Here is an 18,804-nt window from a genome sequence, read left to right as displayed (position 1 = left end):
CAGTTTACGGTATCTTTATTATAGCAGCCTGAATGGACTAAGACATCTGGTTTCCTTCAGTGTGCCCTCTGCAGAAAGCAGAGGCTGGTTTCCTCTGCCTGGGGCACTCCTTTCTCTGCTCCGCTCCGTCTCTTAGCTTTACATGGGAGCAGGGCTGGTGTGGTCAAAACCACCACCAACGCCATTGCCACCACCACCACCATCAGCACCATCAACACATGTCACTTAACTTGCTCAGCTGCAGTGCTAAGTATCCCACCCATGTTCATTCACTGAATCCTCACAGAAGACGTAAGGAGTAGGTGCCGTTATTATAATCTTCCTTTTAAGGCATGGAAGGACACAGATTTGCTAAAGGTCACATAGTGTTAAATGACCCTTGTAGTCTGGCTCTAGGGCCAGTGCATTACACCTGCCTGGATTTTTCTTGGGACGACTTCCCCTCTGGACTCTGTGTCACACTAGCAAATATCCTGCACCCTCCACCATCCTAACTCTAGCAGCCAGAGTTTTTAATGTTATACTCACCTTCCTGTGGACTTTATAGGCAGAGTCTTGAAAGCAAAATGTTTTCCTTTCATGTGGTCTTCGTTTCTTTGGTCTGCCTTTCTTTCTTGCTGATAGTCAGCTCTTGTGTTGAGTGATCCTTGGGTATTGGGCACTTTTTCCAGCAATAAGAGAATCCTGCCAGAGGGAGGATGCTGTGATAGTAGGAAGCAGTGGGGGTTAAGTTGAGGGTGGAGCATGTTGGGGAGCCTCTAAGGGAAAATACAGGGAAAAAAGGTCTAAGACCCTTTGGTATAATATTGCAGAGTGATGTAGGCTTCATACCTTCCATTTCCACAACTCTTTAGCGTTTTCAAAAACAGAAAGTCATCTGTCTTTACATAAGCAGCTTCATGAGCTAGGCAGCGTAGGACTTGGTGCTTCTTTTTTTGCCAAAGAGAAGACAGCAGCTTAGAAAGTTAAACCATTTGCTGTAGGTCACCCAGCTACTAAGCAGTGAAGCAGGTCTAGTATTTCTGTCTCCTTGTCCTATTTTCACTATAGCACCCTTTTTCTCTATCATTGTATAAGCAGAGAATGATTAAAAATGACCATGTTCCATCTTAATAATTTGTTTTTGTTTTGTTACTTCCTCAGGAAACAATGAACGAAAATGAACTTGGCGTCCCCGTTGACTAGCTTAGCTCTTGTTGCAACCTTCATCCTCACTGACAAATTCCGGCAGGTTATGTCTGGAATTTGTGATGAGTGGCTTCAGAAGGGCCAAGGCTTTCGGTGCTGAACCAAGGATGTTCAAATCCTTTTGTCTGGAAATCAAGCTGGCCCTTACACTAGTCTGGAGTTTTGAAGCCAACTGATGTGTGAGACTGTGAGAAAGTCACCTTATCACTTTGTTCCTATTTCCGTCTCTGTCCCAGGTGATGGGGGTGGATTACTGTACCTGAAGTATAGAGAAGTAGGAGGAGAAATGTTGTTCTGGGGTTTCCAAATGATATAATTCTATTCAATCCCACCACTGAATATTCTACCCTGGATTTGTGTGGCATCCACTTTTACTGTCCCCTCTCCATCCTTCACCAGACTTTTAATTTTTTCCTCATGAGAATGTATTATTCTTATAGTAACAACAAAGAGCTAATGTAAAATGACCAGCAACAAATTGACTCTATTTTAATTCTGACCTGAGCCTCCAAAGTGGAATGAAGAATGAGTGCAAAATTTGCTTTATGATATAATGGGTGGAAAACCCCATGTAATTCTAATTATTCTCTACATTTCTTCCTCTACGTGTTTGTATAGTCTTGGCTATTTTATTTAAATGAAAGTTCTTTGTATTCATTTTATTTTCTTTTTTTTAAAATTGAAGTACAGTTGATTTACAATATTGTGTTAGTTGCAGGTGTACAGCATAGTGATTCAGTGTTTTTACAGATTATATTCCATTATAGGTTATTTTAAGATACTGGGCATAGTTCCCTGTGCTGTACAGTATATCCTTGTTGCTTATCTATTTTATATATAGTAGCTTGTATCTGTTAATCCCATACCCCTAATTTGGCCCTCCCCGCTTCCCTCTCCCCTTTGGTAACCACTAGGTTTTTTTTTTCTGTATCTGTGAGTCTGTTTTGGTTTTGCATATAGATCCATTTGTATTATTTTTTAGATTCTACATATAAGTGATATTGTAGAGTATTTGAAGTATATGTCTTTCTCTGCCTGACTTATTTTGCTAAGCCTAATAATCCCTAGGTCCATTCATGTTACCGCAGATGGCATTATTTCATGCTTTTTCATGGCTGAGTAATATTCCATTCTCTGTATACAATACATCTTAATCTAATCATCTGTTGATGGGCACTTGGGTTGCTTCCATATCTTGGCTACTGTAAATTGTGCTGCTACGAACATCCTTCACATTCATTTTAATTCAACAAAACTTTGTTCCATACCTACTTTTGGATAGTTACTGATTTGATTCTTCAAACAATAAGATACAGTACCTGCCCTTATAGAAATGACAAATTGGTGGATGAGAAGTGAAAAAAATGCTGATTTCCCTAAGACATGCTCTTGAGGGGGAAATAGGGTCCTGATCCGCACAGAATCACAGAGCTTCCAGACACACCCCTTCCCAATGCTGCTTCCTCTGCTCCTGCTGTGGAGGTGGGCTGCCGGTCACCCCGGATGCTTGGATGCTGTGGACGATAATGCCATTTCCTGTTTCTTCTCTGGCTGGTCCAGCTCCAGTCTCACACCATTGAGCCATTTCTTGCCTCAGCCTTCCCCAGCTTTCACATCAAGAGGGAAAATCATCCTTTATCCCTAATTCTGTTACACTCTCATGGATAGACCACAAATCAGAGGTGCCTTCTATTCTCCCAGTCCTACAGGAATTCAAATTACAAATAAAAATTAAAATTATAAAAAACTGTAAAAAAAAAACAAAAAACCAAAACCACCCACTTCTGACATTGAAGCTCCCCTTTATTTAGAACTCCCACTAGGCTTTAAGTTCCCTAAGGTTGAGAATGGGTCTGTCTTGCTCACTTGTGTATTCCCAGTGCCCAGTCCAGCGCCTGACTCAGAGTAGGAACTCACTAAATGTTTGTTAAGTGCAAATGGATTACTGCATGACTCAGGCATGCGTCCCTGTGATCTTGGCCAAGGGCAAGCTGAGTGGCAGACACCCTGCTGTACTCAAATTGAGCCCCTCCTCGGACACTGGCTGACTGTCCTTGGAACGTATTTGTGTGACTTGGCCTCTCTCCCATGAGGATGAGTTCATTTCCCAGGAGGCTCCCCAGACCCTCATGTACTAGAACCTTGGCAGACCTATCCCAGGGGCCCTCCAGACTTGCCCAGGCCCTGTCTTTATCCTGGAGTGAAGATGGCCTGGGTTCAAGCCAGGCCTCAGCTACATAAATGACAGCTGGAATGTTAAATGCAGGGGCTTCTGACTGGGAAAGTCAAGGAAGGCATTGGGCAGGTGATCAGAGTGAGGGGCCAGCTGCAGGAGCAGGTCACAGGGCACCTAGGAGCACAGTGTTCTGGGGCAGTGGTCAGAGCCCACTGTGGAGAATCATCTTGGGAGTTGATGAAAGAGAGATTGTTTGGGGACAGTCATGGACTTTATTCTCGAGGCCAAGAGAAGCAACTGACTTGAGTTTTGGGAAGTGTCACAGTGAAGGATGGCTTGTCGGGAGAGAGACTGGAAACCTGCTTAGGAAGAAGCTCTATTGATAATCCAAGGGAGAGGAGGGTTGAGAATGACCAAAGGCAGGGGCAATGGGGATGCAAAGTCCCCTCCACTGTACAGTACTCAGCCTTTGTTTACTTATCTTTGTATTCACAACCAGTGTCAGGCTCAGAAATAGTGGTCGGTAAATGATTGTAGAATGAATAAATACAGCACAGAAAGAAAAGATCTTGGGGACATAGACTCAGTAAGTTCTGAGGCTGAGCAGACTTTGGTGAGAGAAAGGGAGAAGGTGAAGATAAGATGAGTTAGGTGTTGTGTTTCTATGGTTGGGGTGCTCCTACTAGGGCAGGAGTACAAGGGAAGGTAACAGGAAGGCTCTTTCAGATCTGCGGAGTGCGTTCCCATCCTACTAGGAGTAAGTGAGTTTTCTGCCTGGCCCTGACTTTTTGGGCAATAGTGAGCATTGCCCAGTGGTGTTTGAGAGGGGATTATGACAACATCTAATGAGTCCTTATACTATGCCAGGTGTGCTTCTAAATGCTTCATGTATAACTTATTTTATCCCTATGATGGCCTTACAAAGTAAGTACTATTATTCTTTGGCAGAAGAGGACACTGAGACAACAGGGATGTCAGGTAATCTCCTCAAGTAACACAGCTAAGAAATGGCACAGCCAGAATTTGAACCTTGCCTCTTGGTTTGGGACCTATTACCTTTGAGATATCTGTGAGCCAAATCTTGCAGGTGTTGGAAGACAAGCCACTTTGCAAATGCTCTTCAGGCCCTTTTAGTGTCACTGTCTGTTCTGTGATTCTGACCAATGTATTAGTCAGGGCTCTTCAGAGAAACAGAACCAATAGGATGTGTGTCTATCTATCTATCTATCTATCCATCCATCCATCCGTCTATCATCTTATCAAGATTCATTTTAAAGAATTGGCTCACATGAGTATGGCAAGTCCAAAATCTGCATGGTAGTCCGGCAGGCTGGAGACTCAGGGAAGAGCTGCAGTTTGAGTCCAAACTCAAGTCTGGGACTGGTATATTTGAGTCTGCTGGTAAATTCCCAGTTCTTCTGGGGAGAGCAGTCTTTTTCTATTGAGGCCTTCAACTGATTGGATGAGGCCCACCCACATTGTGGAGGCCAACCTGCTTTCCTCAAAATCTCCTGGTTTAACTGTTAATCTCTGCTTTAAAAATGTCTTCACAGAGAGACATCTAGCATACTGTTTGATCAAATATCTTGCTACCGTGGCCTCACCAAGCTGACGCCTAAAACTAACCATCACACTAAGGCTCAGAAAATAAGGACTGTGGCAGGTCCTTAGCACACACTGCAGGTAGCCTTGCTGACACAGGAGGCAGTGTGACTCAGCGCTTGGTGAATTTGGAGCATTCTAGGCTTGGATTACCAACACTTAGGACCTTTAGAACCAGACCGCTAGTGGTGGTTTGACTCTGCCTCATTTTGGTAAGGAAGATTATGGATTAGCTGTAGTTTCCAGGTATATTTAATATTTCTGGGAATATAGAATGACACGACTGTGGTTGTCGCACCTATATTAGTGCAACCCACCTCCAATGTATCACGATCGTAAAAAGAAGGCTGTTTCAGTCAGACATGGGGAGTGCATTTCCATCTCCCTATGAACGTGTGAGTTTCCTGCCCGGCCCTGACTTTTTGAGCAAAGATGAGCAGTGTCATCACAGGCAGTCAGGACGGCCCTAAGTTAAAGTCCTATCACAGCTCAATCTTAACATCGAGTTATTTTCTTACTTTTGAATCAACACACTTAGATTCCTACATGTTTTCTGTGTGAGCATTTTTGATGAATATTTATTGGCCTGGGTTGTATTACCTCTCCCCCTCATATATATTTATTTTGGGGTTAGCACTTTTAAATTCTCAGAAACTACCGCAAGTATTGACATTTATTTTCTAGGCTCCAAGAGACCATTATCTATGCTGTTTGGAATGACATTATTTGGTGTCTGGTTAGTCAAGAAATGGAGACACTGAAATCTAATCTTAGTTTGGGGTGCTAGAATGTCTTTTTGAGAGTATAATTTTTATCTGTATATAAGAATATTTTAAAAATAAGAGTATATTTAGGCTTTATATAGTACTTTATAAACATGAATTCATTCTTTCTGAGTTCTTATGATGCTATGCAGAGTACAATTATATTTTGAGTGGAGTCAGAAAAACCCTTAAAAGGATAAATTGGCCTAAATTACTTGGTTGGTCAAGCCAGGAATTAAACCCTTGTCTCTAGATTCCCTCACCAGGGCACCCTGAGAGGTGGTGGAGGTCTGGTTGACATCCTGGGAGGCCTGGTGAAAAGGGTATGGACTCTGGAGTCATGGGTTCAAGTCTCTGTTCTACCCCTTACTAGCTGTGTGAACTTGGATGAGTTATTTGATATCTCTAAGCCTTGCTTACCTCATTGGTCCAACAAACGCCCATCAGGGGGTTATTTGTGAGCATTAAATGAGGTAATTGTAAGTGTCCAGCATGGAGCACACATGAAGTGTCGGTGCCCTGTTCCTCCTGTTTCTGGTTAGTTATCACATGTATGCCTCTCTGACAGAGGATGAATCTTTCTCATTCTGAGCACTCAGAAAAAATCCTGCTCAGGAGCTAAGGGAAAATGTCCAACTAATTGTTGTTGCATGCTCTCGTGGGCTTTTTTTTTTTTTTTTTTGCGGCACGCGGGCCTCTCACTGTTGTGGCCTCTCCCGTTGCGGAGCACAGGCTCCGGACGCGCAGGCTCAGCGGCCATGGCTCACGGGCCCAGCCGCTCTGCGGCATGTGGGATCTTCCCGGACCGGGGCACGAACCTGTGTCCCCTGCATCGGCAGGCGGACACTCAACCACTGCACCACCAGGGAAGCCCTCTCGTGGGCTTTTTAAATAATATATTCTATGGCATTTTTTATGAAATACCTGTATCACATGTACTAGAGCAAGGTTTCCCACTAAACAGTAATGCATGTTTTTAATCACTTTTTACTTATCCCCATTCCCATCCTTGATAACGGAAGTTGGGGCGTAGATTCTTTTTCTCCTCTTTCCTCCTCTTCCTCCTCACACTGGGGGCCCATGGGAATACACAGAAGATAATTTACTTGGTTTTCTTCCTGGTTCGTTGTAAAATTTGGGATGGGAAAGACTGATAAACAGAATATTAAGTTTGGTGATTAGTCCAAGAAGCAGAGTAGAGTATGTTGAGTGTAAGGGAATTAAGAGAGGAGGCACTTTCTGGTGGATCTGAAGGAATCTGGAGATGACCTGTCATTTAAGATGCACCTAATGAGGAAAACTATCAAAATGAAATAATCACAATAAAGATTTACTTAATAATAATAATCCACCATTTATTGAGTATCTGTTTAATACAGGTACTGTGATAAGCATTTTACATGCTTTGACTCGAGGCAGAGCTACCATTATTCTCAAGTTACAAATAAGGAAAATAAGACTTATAGAAACCTGCACAGCTTGTAGTTAGTGGCAGAGATGGGATTAGTATCAACAACTGTATCATGTGTCTTCTAGTAACTACCCTTCAATGAAGAGCTGATAATGTGCCGGGCATCATGCTATGTGCAGTTCAAACATTATTGCAGCATCCCCATGAAGTAGGCATTATTATCCTCATTTTAGAGACGTAGAAACTGAGGCAATATAATTATTGGAATGACCCATGAACTTGTACTTCAACCATTTATCAGCATATTGATGAATGGTGTTCATAGTTGAGGTACTGTTAAATCTTGAAAGTATTAAAAAATAATAATAGCTTCATCAAAGTGTTCAATGCACTTGCTAAATAATTAATATAGAACTAGGAGCTTATAATAAAAAGTCTACTTGTACTTCTCTTGTCTACTTCTCTCTACTCCATTCTCACTCTCCAGAAGCAATCGCTTTCAACAGTTTATGTTTTGGATTCTTTTGGGCAGTGTGTTCATAAACCTAGAAAATGTACTCCTAGAAATAGTTCTTAATTCCAATTTAGAATTTTCTATTGTTGATAATTTCACTCATTTACACCACCTACCTCATGCATGCCTCGTCTCCTCTCAATATAGTTGTATATCTATATTCAACTTCAAAAGCAAAACCTTCATTTCTTTTTTATTCCCTTCTTTTATGGGAGTATATTCTCAAGTATCTTCTTAAGTAAAGGTGCTCCTTTCTTTGATGTATCATCGCATGACTGAATATGGCTTTTATTTTTCTTTTCTGATGGATTATTTGGTGGGATATGAAATTCTCGGTTGAAATCATCTTTCCTCAGAAATTGGAAGCTTTACCCCTAGTGTTTTCTGGCATCTAGCATTGCTGATGAGAAATCTGATACTATGTTTATTCTCATTTCTTTGTAGGTGACCTGCTTTTTCTCTCTGAAATTTATGTATATAAAAATATATTTATCTTTATATATTTATATATAAATATCCTTATATAAATATATAAATCTATTTATCTTTTATTAATATATCTTTATTTTTAGTGTTTGAAAATTTTATGTGGATGTGTCTAGTTAATCAGTCTATTTTTAGTCATCCTTCTGAGAATGTGGTACTCCTTTCAGTCTGAAGACTTGTGTATTTTTTGACTTACAGAAGGTTTTCTTTAATAATTATATCCTTTTTGTATTCTTTGTGCTCTTTTTCTGGAACTTGTATTAGTTGGGTAACGGACATTCTGGTTTGGTCTCCATCTCATATTTTCTTCCATATATATTCATACTTTATGTGTATTGTACATGTCTGTATTTCTCTACCTTCTGAGAATTTTCTTCAACTTTACCTACCAACTCTTCTATTGAACTTTCTGTATTGGCAATTATATTTTAAACACTGGCTTCTACTAATTCTTTAGTTATACTTTGAAAAATAGCATCTTGTTCTTTTTTATAAAGATACAGTCTCTTCTAAAATCTGAAAAGGTGTCAACGTTTAAAAAAAGGTCTCTTTGGGGCTTCCCTGGTGGCGCAGTGGTTGAGAGTCCGACTGCCGATGCAGGGGACGCGGGTTCATGCCCTGGTCCGGGAAGATCCCACATGTCGTGCGGAGTGGCTGGGCCTGTGAGCCATGGCCGCTGAGCCTGTGTGTCCGGAGCCTGTGCTCCGCAACGGGAGAGGCCACGACAGTGAGAGGCCCGCGTACCGCAAAAAAACAAAAAAAACAACAAAAAAGGTCTCTTCTATTAGCTCTGAGTCTTCTCTCCTCCTCTTCCCCTACCTCCTTCCCTCCCTCCCTCCTTCTCTTTCTTTCTCTCCCTCCCCCTCTCTTTTTTCCCTCTGCCTGTCGTAATATTTTTCTGTTATGGTACAGACTTTTCTCAAATTTGGGGACAGAAAGGCTCCTTTTATATCAGTATGGCTTTTTGACTGTCATGCTTTGCTCAAGCAAGTCCCTAGAGAGCTAGCCAGTACAGGGGTGGAGAGTAAATGCCAGCTCTGGGAGGCCTTTATTTTGGAGCACTAACGCTTGCACTAGTCAACTTAATTCTCCCAGGACAGTTTGTCCGATTTCCTTGAAGAAGAAAGTTCTGATTTTTGCCTGGGTTTAGCTATGGGCAGTTCTTTGTGAAGGGGCAGGAAAAGAGTGGGGATGTGTGAATTGTTCTCTATATAGATCTTTAGTCATACGCTGTTTTTAGTGGCACTTCTCACTTCCATCATCCTGGTACCGCCTTCTTTAAATCCAGAGTCTCCTTGGAGCTCTGCTGGGTAGATTGCTCCCACCCCAGCTGTAGCATAAATCCCAAACTGTGGCTTCTTTTCTCTCCTTCTTCAATCACCAGACTTCCGTGTATTTTCCATCTTCGAGACTTTTGCTGAACTCTCTTGAGTTCTCATGATCTTTGCAGTGTTCTTTGGTTATTGCGAGTTTATATCATTTTAATACTTTTTTCTTTTCATTTTAATGGAGTCCAGAAAGGAGAGGAAATAACTTTTCTTAGCCTATTGTCTTGAACTGGAAGCCCTCTCACTATCTTTTGGAGTTTATTAATTCACCAATACTTGTTGAACACATACTATATACCAGGTACTGGCTTAGGCACTAGAGATGCAAATTGGAATCAGATACAGTTTTTCAGATATAGATCTAGTGTTTCTAGATCTAGAAGGAGACAGATGTTTAACAAGTAACTGTGTGTTGCAGTGTTGAAAGTGGGTAATAAAAGCACATACAAGATGATGAAGATCGCAGAAGGAAGAACAGTTAATTCTGTTGGCAGCAGAAGGGAGGTTACAGAATAACCCAGTATACCATTTAAGAAGTTTCTATATCTTTCAGGCCACAGCAGTCTGAAGACAAAGTGGCGTCATATTATCAGGAACAAAAAAGTCACCATTTCTCTAGCTCAGCGGTCCCCAACCTTTTTGGCACCAGGGACCGGTTTCGTGGAAGACAATTTTTCCACTGACGGGGGCGGGGGGGCGGTGCGGAGAGGGATGGTTCAGGAGGTAATGCGAGCGATGGGGAGAGATGGGGAACGGAAGATGAAGCTTTGCCCGCTTGCCCGCTGCTCACCTCCTAATGGGCAGTTCGGTTCCTAACAGACCGTGGACTGCTACCGGTCCGCGGCCAGGGGGTTGGGGACCCCTGCTCTAGCTGATGTAAGACCTCGGTTGAGTAGCTCCAATGGCAGAGTGAGACACAAACCATGGTACAGGTAGTTTGGGAGAGATAATCCCAGGAAGCACAATGAGGAAGTAGGGAGGATGAAACAGGAAAGGAAGAAAATCCAGTACAGGTATTTTATTGAGCTGATTGCTGCTGTGGGCAACTGGGGCTCTGAAGAAATTTGTAGAAAGCACCTCAAAATAATTTTTTAATGGGCAGGAAGCTGGGGCATTTATCCACTGACCCTGGGACCCCAACTGTTGAGGGTTGCTTTGGGAGGTGTTATTTCTCTTTCTCTTCTGGGCTGTGGCTACATGCAGCCTCAGTCATCTTCCTTGGTTTTGGAGAAAATCCCTGAGCAGAAAAGCTGGGGATGCTTTGGTAGGAGCTTGAGTCGGAATCTGATGTTGCACGGAACTGTACAGAATCTGGTGGGCTGAAGGGAGTGTCAAGGACCGCAGAAACAATTTGCTGCAGACCTCCATCTCCCCCTCAAGAGTTTCTGATAATGTGCAGGGCAACCTCATGTGTGATTGCAAACATGTGGCCAGAGGCCTGTGCAGTAGTAGCTGATGTGAGAGCCCCACAGAGCTCCTCACATCTGTGGTGGCCACTGGCCCAGTGTGGCTCTTCAGTCTGCTGCCCCCATCTCTGCCGTCTCCCACTGAGCCATATCACGGCCACACTGTGCCAACATCAAACCACCAAGGTTGGGAAGAATCCCGTCTGCCTGACTTTGTACCCTAACACTCTGACCTTGATCCTAAAAGCATTAAGGCATTGAGAATCTAGGAAACTTCTGTGAGGCTGCAAATGTCACCTGGAAGAGGAACACCTCGATCCACTGGGACTTCTTCCTGCATCATCTGGGGTCAGTTAATATGTTTTGTACCAGAGAGCACAGAGTTGAGGGAGTATGAAAGCAGATGGGTATGTTTTGTTGTGGGAATCAGGAGTCTAGACATATCTGGGAGGAATTGGGTGCTTTCTCTTCCCTTTTGAGATCCAGGCAGGAAAGGCAAGGAGTATGAAGAAGGGAACTAGCATGCTGAGGGGCTTCTATGTGTCTGATGTTTTATAATATTAGATCTCATTTAACTTTTATAGCACTTCACACTACTATGAAGTAAAGGTTATTATTTCCAAGGCAATCAAAGCAACAAAAATTCATAGAGAATAAAGCATTTTTCGAAGGCTACAGGATTAGGAAGAAGCAGAGGCAGGATTTGAACCCTGGTCTATTTAGTTCTATAGTTTGATCAACCATACAGCAGCTGAAAGGAGGAAAGAAGGGAGAAAAATCAGATGTTAAATTAATTAAATTGGAGGAGAACACTTGCCACAGATTTTGATTCCAGTTTGCACTCTGAAACCATCTAAGCGGTCCCCAAAATAAATTCCATGGGTATAAGCAACCATTCATGTGAGAAAGGCCTGGGGGATTGAGCTGACCTCAAGTTCAGCAAGTCATCAGGCGGCTGCTGCTACTATAAGAAGGGAAATTGTTCTTACCTGGCAAAATAGAATGACAGGGGAATTGTAGGAGGTCATAGACCTACTGTGCTTTGTTCTGTTTAGAATTTACCTGGAGGTCCACGTCGCCACATTTCAACTGATACTAGGAGACTTTCAAATCAGTGTGTTTGCTAAAAGAACCAATAGGAAGCTGGTGGTTTAAAAAACCTGATGTGCGAGGTGTATTGTGGGCAGCAGATATTAAGCTGGAAGAAGAGGACACTAAGAGATACATGGTGGCTGTTTTCAGATATGTAAAGGATTTGTAACCCAAGGCAGTGGATCGAAAAATAGGAAGGGAAGGAAGCACTTATTTACTGAGACCTACTGTGTACCAGCCGCTGCGCTGGGACAAGTATTTGAACTCAACCTAAGGAAGATGGGAAAAAAAAGCTGAAATGTCCATCATTATGGTAGGAATTCTCTCAGAGTGGGCAACTGGACATACCAAACAGAGACCCAGTTAGTGCTGGACTAAGATCTTGTAGAAGGAATTTCAGCATGAGGCAAGCAGTTTGCATGGAAGATGAATGCCTTCTCAGATCTGTCTGTTCACCGTTAATAAATGTGTGGATAACCTCTGCCACTTATCACTCTTCAAGATCATTGAGAATAGGACACCCATCAATCAGATATATTAAAGTGAAAATTAAAAAAAGAAAAAAAGGGAATTCCCTGGTGGTCCAGAGGTTAGGACTCTGTGCTTTCACTGCCGAGGGCGTGGGTTCAATCCCTGGTCAGGAAACTAAGATCCCGCAAGCATGCAGGGCGTGGCCAAAGGAAAAAAAAAAAAGTGAAAGTAAAGCTCCTCTGAGACAAGGATTAAAAATTCTAAGATCTTCCAGAAAGAGAAAGCAGATCACCTACAAAGGAACATGAATCTTGAAATGAGAACTGCAAATTGAGCAATGAGATACCACTTTACAGTGATAAAATGAACAAAAAATTGCAAGGCTTGGTAACTCCAAGTGTCGGTCAGACAATTTCACACGGGGAAAGATAAACTTTTATGTGCTTCTGACGGGAAGGTGAGCTGTCACAGCCATTCTGGAAACCAGTCTGTGGCTCTGTAGTGAAACTGAGAAGGATACATATTCTCTACTACACGATTCCCTCTCTAGTCATATGCCCCAGAGAGACTCTTGCACAGGTCTATAGAGACAGCATAGGAGAATTATTTTTTTTGCAGTCGTTTGTGGTGGTAGGCAGTTGGAAGGGACTTTGTCTATTGCAATGAGAATGAGTAAGTAAACCAAGGCGGACATCTAGTATGGAGTATATACTATAATGCAGTCACAATTCAATGAACTAGATGTACCTATGGTTTAACATGGATTGAGCTTTAAAACATAGTGAAAAAGGGAAGAAAGTGAATAAGATTTATGCAGTATCATTTGCAATATGAAAAATAAGAATACGTGTGTAAAAACATTATCTTTCAGGAATACATACAGATGCAAAGATTTACTATACACATTAGAGTGGGCAGGGAATGGGTGTGAGGATGTGATGGGGAAGAAGAGGCACAATAGAATAAGGTAAGAGACAATGGTGCTCAGAGAGCATGCCAACTTCTGTACCTCTGATGATGTGCTGTGAACTGAAAAAGTTTACAACATTTTTTCTTAAACAGCAGGGAAAATATAATTTGTGCTTTTTATAAGCCTAGATGAAATCATAACTTATGTGTTGTTCTGCTTGCCAATTTATTTTTTAATTGTATGTTCATTTGTTTAGTATTTAACACATTTTTATGGAGCATCCACTGCTCAACATATATATACCTGGTACAGTTCTAGGGCTCGAAGCACAGGGAATACAGCTATGAATGATAAGCCCACAGGATGAATACCTAGAAGAAGCATTGGGTCAGAGGGTAAGCACAACTAAAATTTAATAGATATTGCTAAATTGTCCTGAAAATGTCTACACCAACTGGTATTTTTTATTAGGTGAGGTATTTTTGATGTGGTATTAATACGGGCACTTTCCAATTATTTGTTTCTCTAAATGTGGATGAAAGGGAGTGAGAGAAAGGGAGTTAGGAAGAATCCTAAGGAAAGATGGGATTTGAGCCGTACATTGTGTGTGAGCTGAGACAGCCCTGACAGAGCAATGTCTGATGTGTACGAGAGGCACATGCTCCCCAGGCCTCCTCATCCCAGCCCAGCCTCTCCTGACCTGGGCATTTCCCTCTTGGGTCATTTGGCAGTGGGCTCTGACATCAAGCACCTGCCATGGCAGGGGGAGAGGAAAACCCATCTCATGATTATTCCTTACCCATTGTTACCTTAGCAGGAGTGCAGCATCTGTGCCGTGGGCTGGCACCCCTACCAGGCTTCCGATGTGCTTTCCATCCAACTGCCACAGCCCTAGATGGCAACCCCTGGGCTCCACCCAGAGCCCGTGGCGGAAACAGGATGTAATGCTTCCAAGCGGGGTGAGCAGCAATGGCTTATCTGCAGTGGTCAGTGAGGCAGACAGAAACATTCTCCATGACCTTCCTTCCTTTGCGTGTTTGAAAACCAGGACCCTACCCCCCTTTATGGAGGAGGCAACTGAGGAGTTGTAACGAAGTGGGGTATAAACATGAAGTGTTTGTGTTTCTTCCAGTGACTGATTTCTGAAGTGTTCAGCTGAATTCCCATTCCCCACCCTTTAGCATCTTTGGCAGATTCCATAGCTCTCTGCTCTCTTTTGGTGATAAAAATTTCAGTCCATTGTGGTTTAAAGTGTCAATCTCAGAATCTCAGACTCAGTTTAACTCTAATCTCCTCCCTCGTCCCAACCACGGGTTTGAGCTGAGGCTTGGGAGATCTGGGGCAGGAGTGTATAAACTGTCTTTTCACTTTCCCACAAATCCAGCACTTTGGAATAGAGAGGGGGCTGATAGGCAGGAGTAGGGTGGCAATGGAGGAGAAACAGTCTACAGTCTACAGTCATCTGACCCTTTCCTGGGTCAACCAGTATGTTTTTCTATAGGGAGTCATCTTGTCATTTGGGGGTTGGACAATTCTTAGCATAGAACTGTTCTGTACATTTCAGAATACTTAACACTTTCCCCCTTGACCTCCACACAGATTCCCATAGCACCTTTCAGTCTTTATGACGTAACAACACTTTCCCAAACACCTCCTACAGGAGCCATTCTGCCCTGGTTGAGAACCACTGGAACCTTCTTGGGTTGGGGCCAAGGAGAAGGGACGGAGGACCAAGATCTTAGATTCCTGGGCCTGAGTCAGGGGTGGGAAGGAATCCTGCTTGTCTTCTGGTTGGGTCTGGCTTCATTTGGATCTTTCTGCTGCTGTGTGTCAGTCTCTGTAAAAGAGGCTGTGATTGAAAATCTAAGGCTGTTGTTCATCTTCTTTTGGACGTTTCTATTGTTGAGGACGAACTTAGAGAGGGTAGCTGTGTCTTCCTTTGCTCCCAACAGTGATTCATGCTTCCAGCACTTTCTCAGGGGAAGGGGTAGCCCTAGGGTAAATGGGTTCACTTCCCTTCACCTGAAAGCCCCTTGAGCAGCGCCCCAATTCTGCTCCTCCGTCTAACTCCGTGCTCCTATAACTCTATGTCCTGTGCAGTAGCCGTGGGAACTGCTAGAGCACTCTTGAGAAACCTCTCATAGGTTGCCTCCATCTTCTTCCTAGCAAGGATTTTGCCTTCATAAATCTCTGGAAGAGCATGAGACACCAAGCTCTACATTCACGGATGTCTCCAAACTCTAGGGGAAGCATGTCAGGTACATCAAGCTCTCCCAGGAGACACCTTACAACACTCTACTTGGATGGCAATCCCAGGATGGGACTGAAGATTGTAAGGGTGAGGTGCCAGCTTCCCCTTTTTCATCTACCCTCAGTCTCTAAACGTGATTATCTTGCAAGCTGCCCATCTCTTGGCTTTATGAGGAATGGGGAAGCACACCTCTCCAGTGTAGTCTAAAAATATTTCTCCCCAAGAACCCATGAGGTTGGTAGACCTCAATTCCAACTCTGTATCCCCTCTCTTTCTTTTAGATTACCTTGGAAAAGGTTCTGTGCATGTAGGGGGTGGGGAGGTTGGGGTGATGTTGGTAATGGTAGTAGAAAATCAGTAGTTCTGGCGATTTTCAGAAAGCCCTTTGTCAGCTCACTTTAACGCGTGGTGTATTTAGGTCCTTTTTTGTCCTCAGCCGTGAACACTGTCCCTATTCCAGGGCAACAGGAAAAGTCCTACTCAACCTCTTCTGATATAAGAACAGCCTGCTAGGGGAAAACTTCCAGAGTTTTGACACTAGGCCTGATGCCAGATGTAGAAACTGGAGGATAGGACCACATTCTCAGAATTAAACAAAGAGGAAAGGAAAGCTCCCCCTCCATAGCCTAAGAGCCCACAATTATCTCCATTGGCTGTTGGTCTCTCCTTTTAACTATTCTATGGCAGGTGGAGAACGAAAGAAGAAAATATGTGTCGAGAGAACAAATCGAGGTAGAAAGACCATTTGCGGGGAAGAAAGAGATGGTCTGCTGCTCTCTCTGCTTAAGGAGTATGGAATGGCTGGGAACTTCCTGAGGTGGAAGTGAGATTCCATCTTCTGATACCACAGGAGGAAAAACATTTACAACTAAAACCCTTCCAACTGTCTGTCCATCCATCCACCCACCCATCCACCCAACAGGTGTTATTATATGTCTACTCTGAGACAGGTACTTAATTATTTTCATTATTAATGAAAATAATCTTTGTGCTATGACTTTTCTCTCCTTCTATACCTGCCTCATATGATCTTCCTGTCTAGGTATAGAACTATTAGGACCATATGTTCCTAGATACCTTGCCGGGCAGAGGCCCCATTACTGAGCAAAGTGGACCAGGGAAGATCCCTAGGGGCTAGAGTTTGGGGGCTGCTGATCTCCTGAAGTTCTTAATAAGTAATTTAAGTCCTCTTTGTTTTTTTAATTTATAAAATGAGATATAAATGTAATTCAGATTTTTTTTCTATTTGGTAATTGTGAGCTTTAGAGAAGAGGATCTGAATTATACAATGACTGTGTGTATCAGTGACGTAGAAAGATATACTTATACTCAGCTATAGATGCAGATATTATTATTCCTGTTATTTAGATGAGGAAACAGAATGTCAGAGGAGTTAAGTCTTACCTAAGGACTCAGAGTACTGGTAAGAGTCTGAATTTGAATTTCACACCATAATGCCTCTAAGTCAGTAGGATACATAAAGGGAGGATAAGTTAAAAAAGAAGAAATCACATGTATTCCACAAAACATATGAGGCCTTCAGAAGACTATCCTTAGGGCAGTGCTTTGGGGAGGACACTGAGGAGTTCATTATTTGTGTGATTGAAAATTTGTGTCTGTAACTGGTGTTTGCTTCTCTTGTTATTGTTTTCATGTCTGCTTCTTAGTAATGTAGCTGGCTTAACATCTTTGTAAGAACTTCCCCATTCCCAGAGCCTTGTGGGGGCCAGACTCCCTTCTTTTGCTTCTTCCCAAGAGGGCAACATAAAGATTTGTGCTTCACAGATATGACAATAGTAGTTAGTCTCCAAAGATCAACCCAACAGCTCTTAGAATTCATATCCTTCATGGTATTCTCCCCTTGAATCTGGCCCTGCCTCGTACTCACTGTTGACCAATAGAATTTGGTGGAAATGATGCTTCAGAACTTCTGAGACTAGATCATAAGAAACTTTGCAACCTCTGCTTGGTTTTTGTGGAATCCTTGTTCTTAGGATGCTCCCTTTTCAGAATTCTCCCTGTTGGAACCCACCTGCCATGAAAGACCTAAGTTACGTGTATGGTCATGTATTGGTGCTCTGCCAGTAGCCCTCCCTGGCCTCCCAGCTGACAGCCAGCATCACTTGGCAGCCGTGTGAGTGCACCATCTTGGATATGCAGCCCAGCCCCATCATTTAAATGGCCAATGCAGTCAGATAACTTCTGGCCCAGCCATCACATATGACTGTAACTATATGAGAGACCTTAAGCAAAGACTGCCTCACTGAACTCACTTAACCCACAGAACCATGAGAAAGAAGAATAAATTATAGAGTTTTAAGCCATTATGTTTAAGGTGGTTTATTACATAGCAGAAGATAACTGGAACAATTCCTCTGGGGAGAGGCCAGACTCCTAGGCTCGAGTTGACCATTGGAGCTTGGGAGTTAGAATCTGGACCTTATTAGCGTCTTGACCTCGTGCAAGTTCCTTCCCTTCTGTGTATATCAGTGTGCTCATCTGTAAAATGGAGACAATAATAGTACAGTCCTCATAGGATTTCTGTGAGAATTAAATGTGATGATCTGTGTAAAGGACTTAATGTGGTACCTGGCATTTACTAAGCACGGACTAAATAATTATTGAAATTAATGGTTTTATGGAAAGTGTCTTCTAAACACAGCCATTAATTACATTTTTCTTTATTTTTGTCTTAGTCTTTTTTCTACCAGTCCTAACCTACCAGATCCCCTGGAAGCCAGACATGCAAACTTTGTGGCAAAGCTGCCTTGTACTATTTTTGCCACAGATTTTAACTGAAGGGTGGATTTTCTGAGTTGACCTGATTATTTCTTGGGTTGAGGGAATATGAACCTTCTCTTCACCCATTTTGATCTCATCTCTTCTTCAAATGCCCTATCAGTTTTGCTTTTCCTTCAGTTTCCTCCAGGGAATTGCTTTTCCTGATCTGACGGGCAGAGGGAATTGAGTGGGTAATTGATGTATAAAGATGACAAGAATGAGGGTCATTGGGATGAAAATGAAAACTGACACTAAAATTGTCCTCTGTGGTCTCTTAATGACTTGTGGCTAAGAGCATTATGCTGTTTCCATAAAAGGGAAGCAAACATATACTAGGGTTTGTTGAAATGCCAAGATGAGCGAGACTTTCCAGAATAGCAAACATTTTCCTGTGACTTTACAGCTCCTGTAATTATGTTCATGC

The sequence above is a fragment of the Delphinapterus leucas genome, chromosome 5 (genome assembly GCF_059928025.1).
Source record: "Delphinapterus leucas isolate spDelLeu-1000000601 "Yukka" chromosome 5, BTC_Dleu_Yukka2, whole genome shotgun sequence".
Taxonomy (NCBI): Eukaryota; Metazoa; Chordata; class Mammalia; order Artiodactyla; family Monodontidae; genus Delphinapterus; species Delphinapterus leucas.
The sequence above is the reverse complement of the archived record's forward strand: the minus strand, read 5'-3'. Positions refer to the sequence as shown.